Source organism: Doryrhamphus excisus, chromosome 3, assembly GCF_030265055.1.
Source record: "Doryrhamphus excisus isolate RoL2022-K1 chromosome 3, RoL_Dexc_1.0, whole genome shotgun sequence".
Taxonomy (NCBI): Eukaryota; Metazoa; Chordata; class Actinopteri; order Syngnathiformes; family Syngnathidae; genus Doryrhamphus; species Doryrhamphus excisus.
Genome location: NC_080468.1, coordinates 30,951,101 through 30,966,856, shown reverse-complemented (window position 1 = coordinate 30,966,856; position 15,756 = coordinate 30,951,101). Strand labels below are relative to the sequence as shown.

Below are 15,756 nucleotides of genomic sequence, written 5' to 3'. Positions count from 1 at the left end.
AGGCACTGCTTGAAATCCCACAGCTGGCATTTTCCTGGTCATGTCCATTATCCTCGACTGGAATGATGTGGCAGCAAACGACTGTCAGATTGTACAACACGGCTGAGTCCTTCATAAGAAGTCAGTGCTCAAGAGAGTCAGAGTTCATGTGAGAAGGTCCTTTCAGCAAAGGCCTTCTCAAACTATTTGCCAAGTCAGGACGTAAAGAGGGACTGTGCTGAAACCCGGGATTGAACCAGGGACCTTTAGATCTTCAGTCTAACGCTCTCCCAACTGAGCTATTTCAGCTGCAAAGGTGGTCGCACTGCTTTTTCCAGTGCAGGCAATTTCACCTAGATCTCTATTGTAACGGGCGTCCTTACACCATGACTGAAAAGGATTTCATGGATCCCCTGACATGTTTTTGGTCTGAGGATTTGCCATGGATCGCCACCGTCAGTGAAGTCTTGGCACCACGAGTGCCCCCAAAACTGTACGTTGTCGGCAGGATTTGAACCTGCGCGGGGAAACCCCAATGGATTTCTAGTCCATCGCCTTAACCACTCGGCCACAACAACTTGCAAAGAACTTCGCCGATTATACCGTTGTTTTTCAGTCGAAATGTCACAGACGTCCTGACACCACAAGTGCCCCCAAAACTGCACGTTGTCGGCAGAATTTGAACCGGTTAGTTTGAACCTGTGTTAGCTTTATTTAGGACAGGGGTCGGCAACCTTTACTATGAAAAGAGCCATTTCACCCACTTGCCCACTAAAGAAAAATAGCCTGGAGCCGCAAAACGTTATATGTTTAAAACAACATTGGAGGGAAAAAAAAAGACGAGTTGGAGTACTCTTGCTAGTACTGGAGATAAACTTTTGTTTTTAAATGAGCTCTAATTTATTTTTTAGAATCGTCAAATAACTCATTAATAATAATTAATAACTCAAATAACTCAAAGTATTACTCATTTCCCTTCATGTTAACCTGTCAGAGAGAACTGGATAGCATCCTGTCTGCTCATTCAGTCACCAGTCAGAACTCAGTCAGGATGCATTCATGGTCTCACACAAAGTTGGATTTTTGTAAACTCATAACAAAGACGTGCATTTTCACCACACGGGTGCTAAAAAATATTCAAGCATTGCAAAGGGAGCCGCAACAAAGAGGCTGGAGAGCCACATGCGGCTCTGGAGCCGCGGGTTGCTGACCCCTGATTTAGGAAGACCCATTGTGGCCCTTCAGGCTCACAACTACTTAGTGGGATTTCGGATGATCCATCGTGGTCACAGGCGTCCTGACACCATGACTGCCCCGAAAGACCAGTGGTTAAATTGCAAGGACAACTGCTTGCCAATTTAGTGATATTCAGGATGACCCACTGTGGTCCTTCCAGCTCACGACTTAGTGGGATTTAGGATGGTCTATCGTGGTCCTTCTGGCTGACCTATTTGCTCAGGTGTCTTGACACCACGAGTGCCCCCAAAACTGTGTGTTGTCGGCAGGATTTGATGTGCCGGGAAACCCCAAAGGATTTCTAATCCATCGCCTTAACCACTAGGCCACAACAAATTGTCACAAACGTAGAACCTCACAGATTATGCCGTTGTATATCAGTCGAAATGCAATGGAAAATGTTTGCCAAAAGCAACCATGAGACTTGTCAACTCGTGAGTGGTATTGCAGCTCACGGTTTTGGGGGATCTCACATGAATTCCCATGAATCCTCTGACACGATTTTGGTCTGATGACTTCCCATGGATCGCCACCATCAGTGATGTCTTGACACCAAGAGTGCCCCCAAAACTGTACGTTGTCGGCAAACCTCACAAGGTCACAGTTTTTTCCTGATCAGGGCACTGTTTTAGGTTGTGTGGATGATTGGTCTCAAGCGCCAGATTAAGACTCTTTTCTCTCAGAAGGCACTGCTTGAAATCCCACAGCTGGCATTTTCCTGGTCATGTCCATTATCCTCGACTGGAATGATGTGGCAGCAAACGACTGTCAGATTGTACAACACGGCTGAGTCCTTCATAAGAAGTCAGTGCTCAAGAGAGTCAGAGTTCATGTGAGAAGGTCCTTTCAGCAAATGCCTTCTCAAACTATTTGCCAAGTCAGGACGTAAAGAGGGACTGTGCTGAAACCCGGGATTGAACCAGGGACCTTTAGATCTTCAGTCTAACGCTCTCCCAACTGAGCTATTTCAGCTGCAAAGGTGGTCGCACCGCTTTTTCCAGTGCAGGCAATTTCACCTAGATCTCTATTGTAACGGGCGTCCTTACACCATGACTGAAAAGGATTTCATGGATCCCCTGACATGTTTTTGGTCTGAGGATTTGCCATGGATCGCCACCGTCAGTGAAGTCTTGGCACCACGAGTGCCCCCAAAACTGTACGTTGTCGGCAGGATTTGAACCTGCGCGGGGAAACCCCAATGGATTTCTAGTCCATCGCCTTAACCACTCGGCCACAACAACTTGCAAAGAACTTCGCCGATTATACCGTTGTTTTTCAGTTGAAATGTCACAGACGTCCTGACACCACAAGTGCCCCCAAAACTGCACGTTGTCGGCAGAATTTGAACCGGTTAGTTTGAACCTGTGTTAGCTTTATTTAGGACAGGGGTCGGCAACCTTTACTATGAAAAGAGCCATTTCACCCACTTGCCCACTAAAGAAAAATAGCCTGGAGCCGCAAAACGTTGTATGTTTAAAACAACATTGGAGGGAAAAAAAAAGACGAGTTGGAGTACTCTTGCTAGTACTGGAGATAAACTTTTGTTTTTAAATGAGCTCTAATTTATTTTTTAGAATCGTCAAATAACTCATTAATAATAATTAATAACTCAAATAACTCAAAGTATTACTCATTTCCCTTCATGTTAACCTGTCAGAGAGAACTGGATAGCATCCTGTCTGCTCATTCAGTCACCAGTCAGAACTCAGTCAGGATGCATTCATGGTCTCACACAAAGTTGGATTTTTGTAAACTCATAACAAAGACGTGCATTTTCACCACACGGGTGCTAAAAAATATTCAAGCATTGCAAAGGGAGCCGCAACAAAGAGGCTGGAGAGCCACATGCGGCTCTGGAGCCGCGGGTTGCTGACCCCTGATTTAGGAAGACCCATTGTGGCCCTTCGGGCTCACAACTACTTAGTGGGATTTCGGATGATCCATCGTGGTCACAGGCGTCCTGACACCATGACTGCCCCGAAAGACCAGTGGTTAAATTGCAAGGACAACTGCTTGCCAATTTAGTGATATTCAGGATGACCCACTGTGGTCCTTCCAGCTCACGACTTAGTGGGATTTAGGATGGTCCATCGTGGTCCTTCTGGCTGACCTATTTGCTCAGGTGTCTTGACACCACGAGTGCCCCCAAAACTGTGCGTTGTCGGCAGGATTTGATGTGCCGGGAAACCCCAAAGGATTTCTAATCCATCGCCTTAACCACTCGGCCACAACAAATTGTCACAAACGTAGAACCTCACAGATTATGCCGTTGTATATCAGTCGAAATGCAATGGAAAATGTTTGCCAAAAGCAACCATGAGACTTGTCAACTCGTGAGTGGTATTGCAGCTCACGGTTTTGGGGGATCTCACATGAATTCCCATGAATCCTCTGACACGATTTTGGTCTGATGACTTCCCATGGATCGCCACCATCAGTGATGTCTTGACACCAAGAGTGCCCCCAAAACTGTACGTTGTCGGCAAACCTCACAAGGTCACAGTTTTTTCCTGATCAGGGCACTGTTTTAGGTTGTGTGGATGATTGGTCTCAAGCGCCAGATTAAGACTCTTTTCTCTCAGAAGGCACTGCTTGAAATCCCACAGCTGGCATTTTCCTGGGCCCCGTTTCAAGAAGCAGGTTCAACCAACTCTGGAGTCTAACCCTGAACTCTGAGTTGATCTACTCTGAGACAGGAAACTCTGACTTACGGGTTTCAGAACAGGTGATTTCAATTGGTTCAATCAACACAGAGTTTGTTCACTCTGAGTTAAGCGCGTGCACCACGACTTTAAAAAGCCCTGATCAATGGAGCCCTGTTCCCTCGATTCACCATGGCAACGAGTGAGAAGAAAAGATCGTCGTATTTCAGTCCTCTGGAACTGGATATATTGATGCGGTCATACGGCAAATTTGAAAGCGTTTTTAAAAAGAAAAGCAACATTGAAAGCGTTTTTAAAAAGAAAAGCAACATTGAAAGCGTTTTTAAAAAGAAAAGTAACACGGCTGCAGCAGCGAAAGAACGCGAGTCGGCGTGGGAGAAGATTAGTGCTCGAGTCAATGTGTAAGTTTAAATTTATTATACACATTTATGCAATCACAATAATATTAGGCTACAGATGCAAACAAGTAGAATGGTGTTACAGCTACAATTTATGTCACTTAGATGTAATCCCACCGGCGAAAAAAGAACGTGGAAGCAGCTAAAGATGAAATATAAAAACATTGTTCAAACAGGTAAACCCTCAGCATAACAGTCAGGGTGCCTTTTTTTAATCATGTTTACCACTAAATATCATTCAGCAGCTGTTTCAGTGTGCATTATCTCCAACATAATATTGTTTTCACACACATAAATGTCCTCGCCTGTATACAGTTAAATCAGACATATGAAAAGCAACATCTAACTTTTACTCAGCCAACAGAAAGCGGGCATCTGCCCGCAAAACTGGCGGAGGACCACCCCCACCACGTCTGACCGAGGCAGAGGAGCTGGCCATGGGTCAGATTGTCGGGAGGCCAGTCGCAGAGGGGATCCCTGGAGGAACCTCATCCTCGGACATGATTACACAGGAGCCACCAGCCTTGATAAGATGCAATAGGCCTAGGCCTCAAACTTCTTTTGGGCCTATAGTTCAATGTTAATTTCCCTTTCATGTGTTTTTCTTTTGTCTCAACAGATTCTGAAGACGTACTTGGTCTAGTGGATCCATGTGCCACTTTAACTGTAAGTAGCCAATAGTCCAGAGATGATGCCATATTTAAAGTATAGCATAGTGAAACACAACACTCTAAACAGGATGATGAAGATGATGGGACCACAATGTCTGCTGCCTTCTCTGTGGTGTCTGAGAGGGAGCCTGAGAGGCCTACAGAGGTAAAATCTTGATGTTACTGATTTCCTCTCCATTCACATGTGTTTACATGTGGATTATAGTGACTTTTAGCCTACACTGAAGTATTAACGGATTCTTATCCATTTTAGCAGAGCATGGCTGGGCAGCAGGAAGAGGGTCCCTCAACCTCCACAGCACAGATTGACACAGTGAGATACGTATTCAGTAAATTCCAGAGGTTAATTCAGTGGAATTCATGTGCAACTGTATAATGTCATCCTTATGTGTTCCCAGCTACCACTAAAAGAAATCTACAAAGTGCATTTATTAAAAACAGTACAAAAAACAGAAAAAGAAATGGTGCTGCTGGACCGCCAGATAACTAAAACGGATCTGGAAATTGAATTATTAAAACACAAGTTAGAGGTGGGTGCATGGTCATAGGTGAATTGTGTTGATGATTGTAACAATTAAAAAGTAAGAAACCATTTTTTTTCTTATTTGTAGGAAATAAAGAAGACCAAATAAAAATTTTTTTGTCTTTCTGTTTATTTTACTGCTGTTGGTGATGGTGATTATGAAAAACGACCAAACTGGCTTTAAACAGGCGCGACAATGAATGAATCACACCGGAGACAGAAAGAAACTCGAGGTTCATTGAAGAAAACCTGGTCCCGACCAGGTTATGTTCACAGAGTCTGTTGCCATAGTAACTGACACCGAGGTTAAGTTACCTCTCTCTGTGAAACAGGCTGGAGTTACTCCTCTGTCTCTGGTTTGACTTACTTTGGTTTGACTTTTTGAAACGGAAAACTCAGAGTTTCCCTCATTTCAGGGTTAACATACTCCGAGTTTTCACTAAACCTGCTTCGTGAAACGGGGCCCTGGTCATGTCCATTATCCTCGACTGGAATGATGTGGCAGCAAACGACTGTCAGATTGTACAACACGGCTGAGTCCTTCATAAGAAGTCAGTGCTCAAGAGAGTCAGAGTTCATGTAAGAAGGTCCTTTCAGCAAAGGCCTTCTCAAACTATTTTAAGGATTTGATGCGCGGGGAAACCCCAATGGATTTCTATTCCATCGCCTTAACCACTCGGCCACAACAACTTACAAAGAACTTCGCCGATTATACCGTTGTTTTTCAGTTGAAATGCAAGGAAAACTGCCAATTCAGTCAGCAACCATGAAGATCCAGGCAATTTCACCTGGATCTCCATTGTCACAGACGTCCTGACACCACAAGTGCCCCCAAAACTACACGTTGTCGGCAGAATTTGAACCGGTTAGTTTGAACCTGTGTTAGATTTATTTACGTCCTGTCTAGTTGCCAAGTCAGGACGTAAAGAGGGACTGTGCTGAAACCCGGGATTCAAGATCTTCAGTCTAACGCTCTCCCAACTGAGCTATTTCAACTGCAAAGGTGGTCGCACTCACGGGATCAGGGGAGAGCGCGAACGCAGTCCCCCACTATCACAAATTATGCAGTCGAGATTCCCACATTTGGGGAATTCGCAGAGGTCAGCTCAGCCCATGTGCAATGGCTGAGCCTCGCCCTGGGTGAACCACCTTCTTGATCATGGTATCTCCCCTGCCAGGTAAGTATGAATTGGACCGGTCTCGCCCGGAGGAGTCTCTCGCACATGCCACATGCTAAGTGGTGGTCTCATCAGGTCGCCCGCAACAAGCCCAGCCACTGGACCTGTGTCCAAATTCAGAGAACGTACTCTGGTTGTCTCAAGGAGTCGGTCTGTGTGGCTCTTGTGTGACTTCATTCTGAGCAAAGGCAGCGGCAGCAAGTGGCTTAGTGCAGTTGCTGCAGACGTTCAATGGGGAGACTGGAGTACTGACTCCACGTGCCTAGTCACACCATGTAACATGAGAGGCCAATATGTTTAACCCTGACACGTGTAGACATGCGAGGTCGTCATGAGTCAGTGGGTTGTCAGGTTCAAACTCCTGTGACACTTGTAAAAAAACACTCAAATGCAGGAATACAGACGAGACAGACAACAATATTCAAAGTTACTCGCAGCGAGGACAGTGAAACCACATACCCAGTGGCATGCCGCTCCACTGTGAATATGCAGTTCACGCCCCTCTCGTTTTATTCTCTTTCAGGGGTCCCCTACGGCATGGTCGTGCAACACTGGGGGGAGGCAGTTGTGCAAGCTGTGTCTGTTTGTCTATGTGTGTGTGTGTGAGAGTAATTACTTTCATTGTTTTACGAGTTCTTTTCTTGACACATTCTTGCAGGATTAACGTGAACATCTGCAGGGTCGCTGTTGGCGCTTCCAGGCACCTCCAGGACCCGGGGCTCGCTGGGGGTCTCCGATCAGGGTCACGGGCACATTTCTTCTTCAGCACATTCAAACACTTTCTATTGTCTAAGCGAATGGATATAAGGGTGATAACTGACGCTATGTTTGTTCCGTCTACATTTTATTCGAACATGCGTGCAACCGGTCCTTTAGCTTGTCATGCCGGAAGTGCCCTCCTCCCCTACGAGCGCCCATCGGCATCGCTTCTCGGCCTTTTGGCTAAGATCAAGTGTAGTATCTGTTCTTATCAGTTTAATATCTGATACGTCCCCCAACAGGGGACTAAATATTAAATTGCTTTTTGGAACAGGGAGCTGCGATTGGGGCTTGCGCCATCCGCTCCACGCATCGACCTGGTATTGCAGCGCTTCCAGGAACGGTGCACTTCTCCTTCTTGTGTAAACAGCAACAGCAGACTCTGGCGGGGTGCATCTTGTGGATGATGCTGAAAGAAATGCACTGAACGTGCTCACGTTTGGTGCCCCCTGAGCAGTAATTCTGCAGAGGAAATGGCTCGTGGTAGCGGGGCACTGTGTCTGCGCACTCCGTGGACCCCGTTTCCCTCGCAGCAGCCGGTCTCCAGAGGGTGTCAGCCACTTTTTGTCAGCCTTGCCTCCTGCAGTCTCCCACCGGCTCCTGATGCTCAGGTTTCGTGCGCGCTTCCCGGGGCCCTGTGAGTGTCGCATTGATCAACTGCTGGATGGAATCTGACACGATGATCTTGTCTGGTGGAGGCCTTCCAAGTTTCCTCCACAAACCAGTGGCATAAGGGGCTTTTCCGTCTTCCGTTTGGCTTCTCAGGGTCGGGTTTGGTGGCCCTTTGTGTGTTGGCTATGACAAAAAAAGGAAAAAAAAAAAAAAACACGTGGGATAGCCACAGGCGGTCAGAGCCTGTAAATTGTGCGTCTGCCACCCTCGGTGAGTGAGTGACCCGGTATTTTCTGCTCTCTTGTTTGCTCTTCTGACAGCTTCTGGCTCGGGTTCCAGTGGGCGAAGGGACTCAAAGTGCAGGAGCTGGCCTGTGCGGGTAGGTTTACCATGAACCACAATGTTGTGGCTTCCATCTTGGGTGTCGCTGCTTGCCTTCCTTGGACATAAAGATCCGAAGCAGTTGCCTCTGCGGCTGGGAAGGCCGCTGAGAGCGACAACTGCAATTTGAGCCGCTTCCGCTTGAGTTGGACGGTTGTTTCTGACGGCCACCTGGTCCACTGTGGCCAGTGGTTCCGGTGTGCTGGTAAAGTGGAGGCGCTTGGCCGACGCCCCTTTCTCTGCCTGGTTGCCGTTTTTCATTGAGGTTTCCTGACTGAGAGCAGATCGGCCTCTCGGCTGGTTGGTTGGTTGTCTCCCGCGGACGGGCAGACCTTTCCAGCAAGCGTTGGTAGTGCTGGCCTGGTCGTTTCTTGCTCGAGTCCGGCTGCACTCGCAAGCCAAGGAGCTCAGCACGGCGCTGCACCTGCCTCTTGTTTTAAACACGGGATCAGGGGAGAGCGCGAACGCAGTCCCCCACTATCACAAATTATGCAGTCGAGATTCCCACATTTGGGGAATTCGCAGAGGTCAGCTCAGCCCATGTGCAATGGCTGAGCCTCGCCCTGGGTGAACCACCTTCTTGATCATGGTATCTCCCCTGCCAGGTAAGTATGAATTGGACCGGTCTCGCCCGGAGGAGTCTCTCGCACATGCCACATGCTAAGTGGTGGTCTCATCAGGTCGCCCGCAACAAGCCCAGCCACTGGACCTGTGTCCAAATTCAGAGAACGTACTCTGGTTGTCTCAAGGAGTCGGTCTGTGTGGCTCTCGTGTGACTTCATTCTGAGCAAAGGCAGCGGCAGCAAGTGGCTTAGTGCAGTTGCTGCAGACGTTCAATGGGGAGACTGGAGTACTGACTCCACGTGCCTAGTCACACCATGTAACATGAGAGGCCAATATGTTTAACCCTGACACGTGTAGACATGCGAGGTCGTCATGAGTCAGTGGGTTGTCAGGTTCAAACTCCTGTGACACTTGTAAAAAAACACTCAAATGCAGGAATACAGACGAGACAGACAACAATATTCAAAGTTACTCGCAGCGAGGACAGTGAAACCACATACCCAGTGGCATGCCGCTCCACTGTGAATATGCAGTTCACGCCCCTCTCGTTTTATTCTCTTTCAGGGGTCCCCTACGGCATGGTCGTGCAACACTGGGGGGAGGCAGTTGTGCAAGCTGTGTCTGTTTGTCTATGTGTGTGTGTGTGTGTGTGTGTGTGTGTGTGTGTGTGTGTGTGTGTGAGAGTAATTACTTTCATTGTTTTACGAGTTCTTTTCTTGACACATTCTTGCAGGATTAACGTGAACATCTGCAGGGTCGCTGTTGGCGCTTCCAGGCACCTCCAGGACCTGGGGCTCGCTGGGGGTCTCCGATCAGGGTCACGGGCACATTTCTTCTTCAGCACATTCAAACACTTTCTATTGTCTAAGCGAATGGATATAAGGGTGATAACTGACGCTATGTTTGTTCCGTCTACATTTTATTCGAACATGCGTGCAACCGGTCCTTTAGCTTGTCATGCCGGAAGTGCCCTCCTCCCCTACGAGCGCCCATCGGCATCGCTTCTCGGCCTTTTGGCTAAGATCAAGTGTAGTATCTGTTCTTATCATATCTTACGATACTGGATGGGCTCCTACTTAAGAAAACTAAAAATGATTCCAACAGATCTAACGATACCTGTGGCTTTTAACTTACCACCGGCATATATATTTATAAGGACTGTTTTAAAACATTTTAATTTAGAAAGACAAACATTAGACATTTTAAAAAATCATCGCTCTGTCATTTCTGTTGTGCAGGAGCGGGACCCAGTGAGCCCAGTGCGTTGGCTTGCTTTCGGCGAGCCCACATCGGTTTGGCGCAATGTGAACCATCCTGCTCTCCCAAACAGACTTCGGGACCTGTCATGGATGGTAGCCCACGAGATCCTCCCAGTCAGGTCTGTTATGCACTCCCGAGGAATGTCAGCGAACCCAACTTGCCCCCGACCGGGTTGTGGCGCACCAGAGTCGGTGAGGCACCTCCTCTGGGAGTGCAGTGCTGCCGTAGACCTGTGGGCGACAGCCGGCGACCTAAATTTCCCGGACTTGCCAGCAAGGGAGGTCCTAAATGAACAGCTTGTGCTGTACGGGGTGAGCCACCAGAAGTCAACCGACAAAGACTTCGGAAAGCAGTGGCTCGCCCTCGCCGCCATCAAAGATGCCATCTGGACCTCCCGCAACTTGCTGGTAAGGAGGCACAGACAGATCCCCCCCGTGGCTGTGATCCGAATGGCTGCAGCAACCCTCACAGCTGCAAGCGGCGGGCCAAGGACACAGCCACAAAGAAGAATCGTCTGTGCCCACCCGGAGGTGGCACCCGGAGCTTCACTGAAAAGGTCTCGGCAGCGGCAGCCTGACTCTCCGAGAGAAGAAGGAGGAGAAAGAGAAGAAGGATAAGGATCTGAGGGTACCCTGACAGTGTCCTGGAGATTAGCTGTCTGGGAGAGTGGGATGTAGAGACTATTGATAAGGACTCACTGCGCTCCTGTAGAACAGAAGACATTGAAGCTTCTTTTTTATGATATTTTAAAATGTTTTGTACAAATTTTACACATTTTACTGCCCACAGCACTAGTTTTTAACAAAAACAAAAAGTTAATTGAACACTTTTATATTAAATGTGGTGTGTATTTTAGCTTTTTTTTTAAAGGGCAGTTTTCAAAAAATAATGAAATGTGGTCTAGGAGACCAGGGTTCGGTCCCCGCCCTCGGCCATCTCTGTGTGGAGTTTGCATGTTCTCCCCGTGCATGCGTGGGTTTTCTCCGGGTACTCCGGTTTCCTCCCACATTCCAAAAACATGCTCGGTTAATTGGCCACTCCAAATTGTCCATAGGTATGAATGCGAGTGTGAATGGTTGTTTGTCTGTATGTGCCCTGTGATTGGCTGGCGACCAGTCCAGGGTGTACCCCGCCTCTCGCCCGAAGACAGCTGGGATAGGCTCCAGCACCCCCGCGACCCTCGTGAGGAAAAAGCGGTAGAAAATGAATGAATGAATGAAATGTGGTGAAATTTTGTATTAGTGTCAATAAACAGTTTCAAAAAAAAAAAATCTGTTCTTATCAGATATGATTTTTGAATTGAAAAAATATAAAATGGCGTAAGATTTAAATAACTGCTTTAAAATTTACACTGTGGTTAAGATATTTCTTGTGAGTGAGGCTCCTCCTTCACTCCAGTGGGTGAGGGTTGGAGGGGAAGAGCCTCCCTTCCAGGCCGACGTCTGGGTGTCGGTCGTTCCTGGAGTCTGCCATTAAAAGTTGGCTTCTCACGAGGGGTTGACTGCAAAACAATATTTAAAAAGGACAATTCATTCGGGGAGCCCGAGGGGAAGACTCGAGGCTCCTCCAGTGAAGAACTGTCAGAGAGAGCCTCAGGCCTTCCCCGCTTCTCTGATAAAACAGAGGAATCCGACAGCTCTGAAGCTAGTCTTTTTGCTTGTTGGCCGCTTGGTGGGATGGGTTCTTCTTCAGATTCAGGTGATGGTAGGCTGACTTCCAGGTGAGTGCACCCTTCGCTTGCCAGCAGACCACTCTGAGTCATGGATTCTGGGGCCTCTGTAAGCCCCTCCCTCTGTCCCGCCTCACCTGTTTCTCCTCCAATCACAGGTTTTGGCGGGAGATTTGAAATATTTTGGGTCTCAACAGCCATATTGGCCCCAGCATTTTCCTCTCCATTTCTCTTTTCTTTTCCAGCCTTTAGCTTGTTGGCAAAGGATTTCGGGCAGTCTCTGAAGAGATGGTTTGAGTCTCCACAGAGGTTGCACTTTCTGCCATTGGTACATTGTTCAAAAGTATGTCCAATTTCTCTACATTTCCGACACACAGTCTGCTGACATGCCTCTGCCAGGTGCCCGTGCTCTCCACACTTGCGGCAGAGCTTGGGCTGACCCTGGTAGTGTATGTAGCCTCGGTTTTCTCCCAGAACTATCATTGATGGGAGATGTTTCAGACCCTGGAAGCCCTGAGGGTCCTGCCATTGCTGGATGGGGACCCTCCAGGCGCAGTTCCAGATGCCGTCTTCATCCCTCACCTTCATAGCCTGGCCTTTAACCGTGCAATATCTTCCCAGCCAAAAGCAAATGTCATCTGCGGTCACTGTCTCATTAAACATTCTAACAATAACGGTTTTAGCCGCATTGTCAGTCGGTTTTTCAACGTTGAACACAGGCAACTGGGATTTCACATCTTCATAACGCGTCCAAAATTCTCTCAAAGTTGCAGCAGACTGGAAACTTACATCATAGCCTTTGTTGTAAGGCAGTGCCAAAATGCAGTTGAGGTCATCAGGTTTAAATTGAAGGATTTTTTGGATGATTTTTCTGGAAAAATCCAATCTGGACAGTCCCAGTGACTCACCCTCCATTTCCTTATATGTGAAACGCACACTGTGGTGCCTCCGCATACCGGCATAGCTGGCCGACATGGTGGAGGCACCACCAACTGAAATTTTCCTGCTCAATGAGAGATTTAAAACAAATAAATACTTAAAAAAGCAATAAATACAAAAAATAAAACATACCTTGCACTGCTGCGGGAATAAGAAAAGTTAAAATACACTGAAAAGCGTAGGAAATTTCCTCCCGAATGTTGGCAGAATTCTATGCACCTGAAGCATACAATTCTCCACCCAAAGGAGGTGACCGCAGTCTTAGCCAAAAGGCCGAGAAGCGATGCCGATGGGCGCTCGTAGGGGAGGAGGGCACTTCCGGCATGACAAGCTAAAGGACCGGTTGCACGCATGTTCGAATAAAATGTAGACGGAACAAACATAGCGTCAGTTATCACCCTTATATCCATTCGCTTAGACAATAGAAAGTGTTTGAATGTGCTGAAGAAGAAATGTGCCCGTGACCCTGATCAGAGACCCCCAGCGAGCCCCAGGTCCTGGAGGTGCCTGGAAGCGCCAACAGCGACCCTGCAGATGTTCACGTTAATCCTGCAAGAATGTGTCAAGAAAAGAACTCGTAAAACAATGAAAGTAATTACTCTCACACACACACACATAGACAAACAGACACAGCTTGCACAACTGCCTCCCCCCAGTGTTGCACGACCATGCCGTAGGGGACCCCTGAAAGAGAATAAAACGAGAGGGGCGTGAACTGCATATTCACAGTGGAGCGGCATGCCACTGGGTATGTGGTTTCACTGTCCTCGCTGCGAGTAACTTTGAATATTGTTGTCTGTCTCGTCTGTATTCCTGCGTTTGAGTGTTTTTTTACAAGTGTCACAGGAGTTTGAACCTGACAACCCACTGACTCATGACGACCTCGCATGTCTACACGCGTCAGGGTTAAACATATTGGCCTCTCATGTTACATGGTGTGACTAGGCACGTGGAGTCAGTACTCCAGTCTCCCCATTGAACGTCTGCAGCAACTGCACTAAGCCACTTGCTGCCGCTGCCTTTGCTCAGAATGAAGTCACACGAGAGCCACACAGACCGACTCCTTGAGACAACCAGAGTACGTTCTCTGAATTTGGACACAGGTCCAGTGGCTGGGCTTGTTGCGGGCGACCTGATGAGACCACCACTTAGCATGTGGCATGTGCGAGAGACTCCTCCGGGCGAGACCGGTCCAATTCATACTTACCTGGCAGGGGAGATACCATGATCAAGAAGGTGGTTCACCCAGGGCGAGGCTCAGCCATTGCACATGGGCTGAGCTGACCTCTGCGAATTCCCCAAATGTGGGAATCTCGACTGCATAATTTGTGATAATGGGGGACTGCGTTCGCGCTCTCCCCTGATCCCGTGTTTAAAACAAGAGGCAGGTGCAGCGCCGTGCTGAGCTCCTTGGCTTGCGAGTGCAGCCGGACTCGAGCAAGAAACGACCAGGCCAGCACTACCAACGCTTGCTGGAAAGGTCTGCCCGTCCGCGGGAGACAACCAACCAACCAGCCGAGAGGCCGATCTGCTCTCAGTCAGGAAACCTCAATGAAAAACGGCAACCAGGCAGAGAAAGGGGCGTCGGCCAAGCACCTCCACTTTACCAGCACACCGGAACCACTGGCCACAGTGGACCAGGTGGCCGTCAGAAACAACCGTCCAACTCAAGCGGAAGCGGCTCAAATTGCTGTTGTCGCTCTCAGCGGCCTTCCCAGCCGCAGAGGCAACTGCTTCGGATCTTTATGTCCAAGGAAGGCAAGCAGCGACACCCAAGATGGAAGCCACAACATTGTGGTTCATGGTAAACCTACCCGCACAGGCCAGCTCCTGCACTTTGAGTCCCTTCGCCCACTGGAACCCGAGCCAGAAGAGCAAACAAGAGAGCAGAAAATACCGGGTCACTCACTCACCGAGGGTGGCAGACGCACAATTTACAGGCTCTGACCGCCTGTGGCTATCCCACGTGTTTTTTTGTTTTTTTTCCTTTTTTTGTCATAGCCAACACACAAAGGGCCACCAAACCCGACCCTGAGAAGCCAAACGGAAGACGGAAAAGCCCCTTATGCCACTGGTTTGTGGAGGAAACTTGGAAGGCCTCCACCAGACAAGATCATCGTGTCAGATTCCATCCAGCAGTTGATCAATGCGACACTCACAGGGCCCCGGGAAGCGCGCACGAAACCTGAGCATCAGGAGCCGGTGGGAGACTGCAGGAGGCAAGGCTGACAAAAAGTGGCTGACACCCTCTGGAGACCGGCTGCTGCGAGGGAAACGGGGTCCACGGAGTGCGCAGACACAGTGCCCCGCTACCACGAGCCATTTCCTCTGCAGAATTACTGCTCAGGGGGCACCAAACGTGAGCACGTTCAGTGCATTTCTTTCAGCATCATCCACCAGATGCACCCTGCCAGAGTCTGCTGTTGCTGTTTACACAAGAAGGAGAAGTGCACCGTTCCTGGAAGCGCTGCAATACCAGGTCGATGCGTGGAGCGGATGGCGCAAGCCCCAATCGCAGCTCCCTGTTCCAAAAAGCAATTTAATATTTAGTCCCCTGTTGGGGGACGTATCAGATATTAAACTGATAAGAACATATTTTTTTTTTTTTTTTTGAAACTGTTTATTGACACTAATACAAAATTTCACCACATTTCATTATTTTTTGAAAACTGCCCTTTAAAAAAAAAGGTAAAATACACACCACATTTAATATAAAAGTGTTCAATTAACTTTTGTTTTTGTTAAAAACTAGTGCTGTGGGCAGTGAAATGTGTAAAATTTGTACAAAACATTTTAAAATATCATAAAAAAGAAGCTTCAATGTCTTCTGTTCTACAGGAGCGCAGTGAGTCCTTATCAATAGTCTCTACATCCCACTCTCCCAGACAGCTAATCTCCAGGACACTGTCAGGGTACCCTCAGAT

The 15,756-nt window shown here is 48.1% G+C and overlaps 8 non-coding genes and 2 pseudogenes across 8 annotated transcripts; 3 read left to right on the top strand and 7 right to left on the bottom strand.

The window, feature by feature from the left end:
* Positions 1–215: 215 nt before the first annotated feature.
* On the bottom strand, positions 216–288 carry trnaf-gaa (transfer RNA phenylalanine (anticodon GAA)). Its single transcript has one exon. It is a non-coding gene; the product is annotated as a tRNA-Phe (tRNA).
* A 187-nt stretch (positions 289–475) lies between these two features.
* On the bottom strand, positions 476–557 carry trnas-aga (transfer RNA serine (anticodon AGA)). The gene has a single exon. It is a non-coding gene; the product is annotated as a tRNA-Ser (tRNA).
* A 1,557-nt stretch (positions 558–2,114) lies between these two features.
* On the bottom strand, positions 2,115–2,187 carry trnaf-gaa (transfer RNA phenylalanine (anticodon GAA)). Its single transcript has one exon. It is a non-coding gene; the product is annotated as a tRNA-Phe (tRNA).
* A 187-nt stretch (positions 2,188–2,374) lies between these two features.
* Positions 2,375–2,456, bottom strand: trnas-aga (transfer RNA serine (anticodon AGA)). The gene has a single exon. It is a non-coding gene; the product is annotated as a tRNA-Ser (tRNA).
* A 4,036-nt stretch (positions 2,457–6,492) lies between these two features.
* Positions 6,493–6,656, bottom strand: LOC131126843 (U1 spliceosomal RNA). The gene has a single exon (XR_009129361.1). It is a non-coding gene; the product is annotated as a U1 spliceosomal RNA (small nuclear RNA).
* A 914-nt stretch (positions 6,657–7,570) lies between these two features.
* On the top strand, positions 7,571–7,761 carry LOC131126916 (U2 spliceosomal RNA). Its single transcript, XR_009129431.1, has one exon. It is a non-coding gene; the product is annotated as a U2 spliceosomal RNA (small nuclear RNA).
* Positions 7,762–8,849: 1,088 nt separating this feature from the next.
* Positions 8,850–9,013, bottom strand: LOC131126842 (U1 spliceosomal RNA). Its single transcript, XR_009129360.1, has one exon. It is a non-coding gene; the product is annotated as a U1 spliceosomal RNA (small nuclear RNA).
* Positions 9,014–9,961: 948 nt separating this feature from the next.
* LOC131126978 (U2 spliceosomal RNA) lies at positions 9,962–10,075 on the top strand (annotated as a pseudogene).
* A 3,956-nt stretch (positions 10,076–14,031) lies between these two features.
* On the top strand, positions 14,032–14,195 carry LOC131126849 (U1 spliceosomal RNA). The gene has a single exon (XR_009129367.1). It is a non-coding gene; the product is annotated as a U1 spliceosomal RNA (small nuclear RNA).
* A 1,079-nt stretch (positions 14,196–15,274) lies between these two features.
* Positions 15,275–15,454, bottom strand: LOC131126973 (U2 spliceosomal RNA; annotated as a pseudogene).
* Positions 15,455–15,756: the final 302 nt, after the last annotated feature.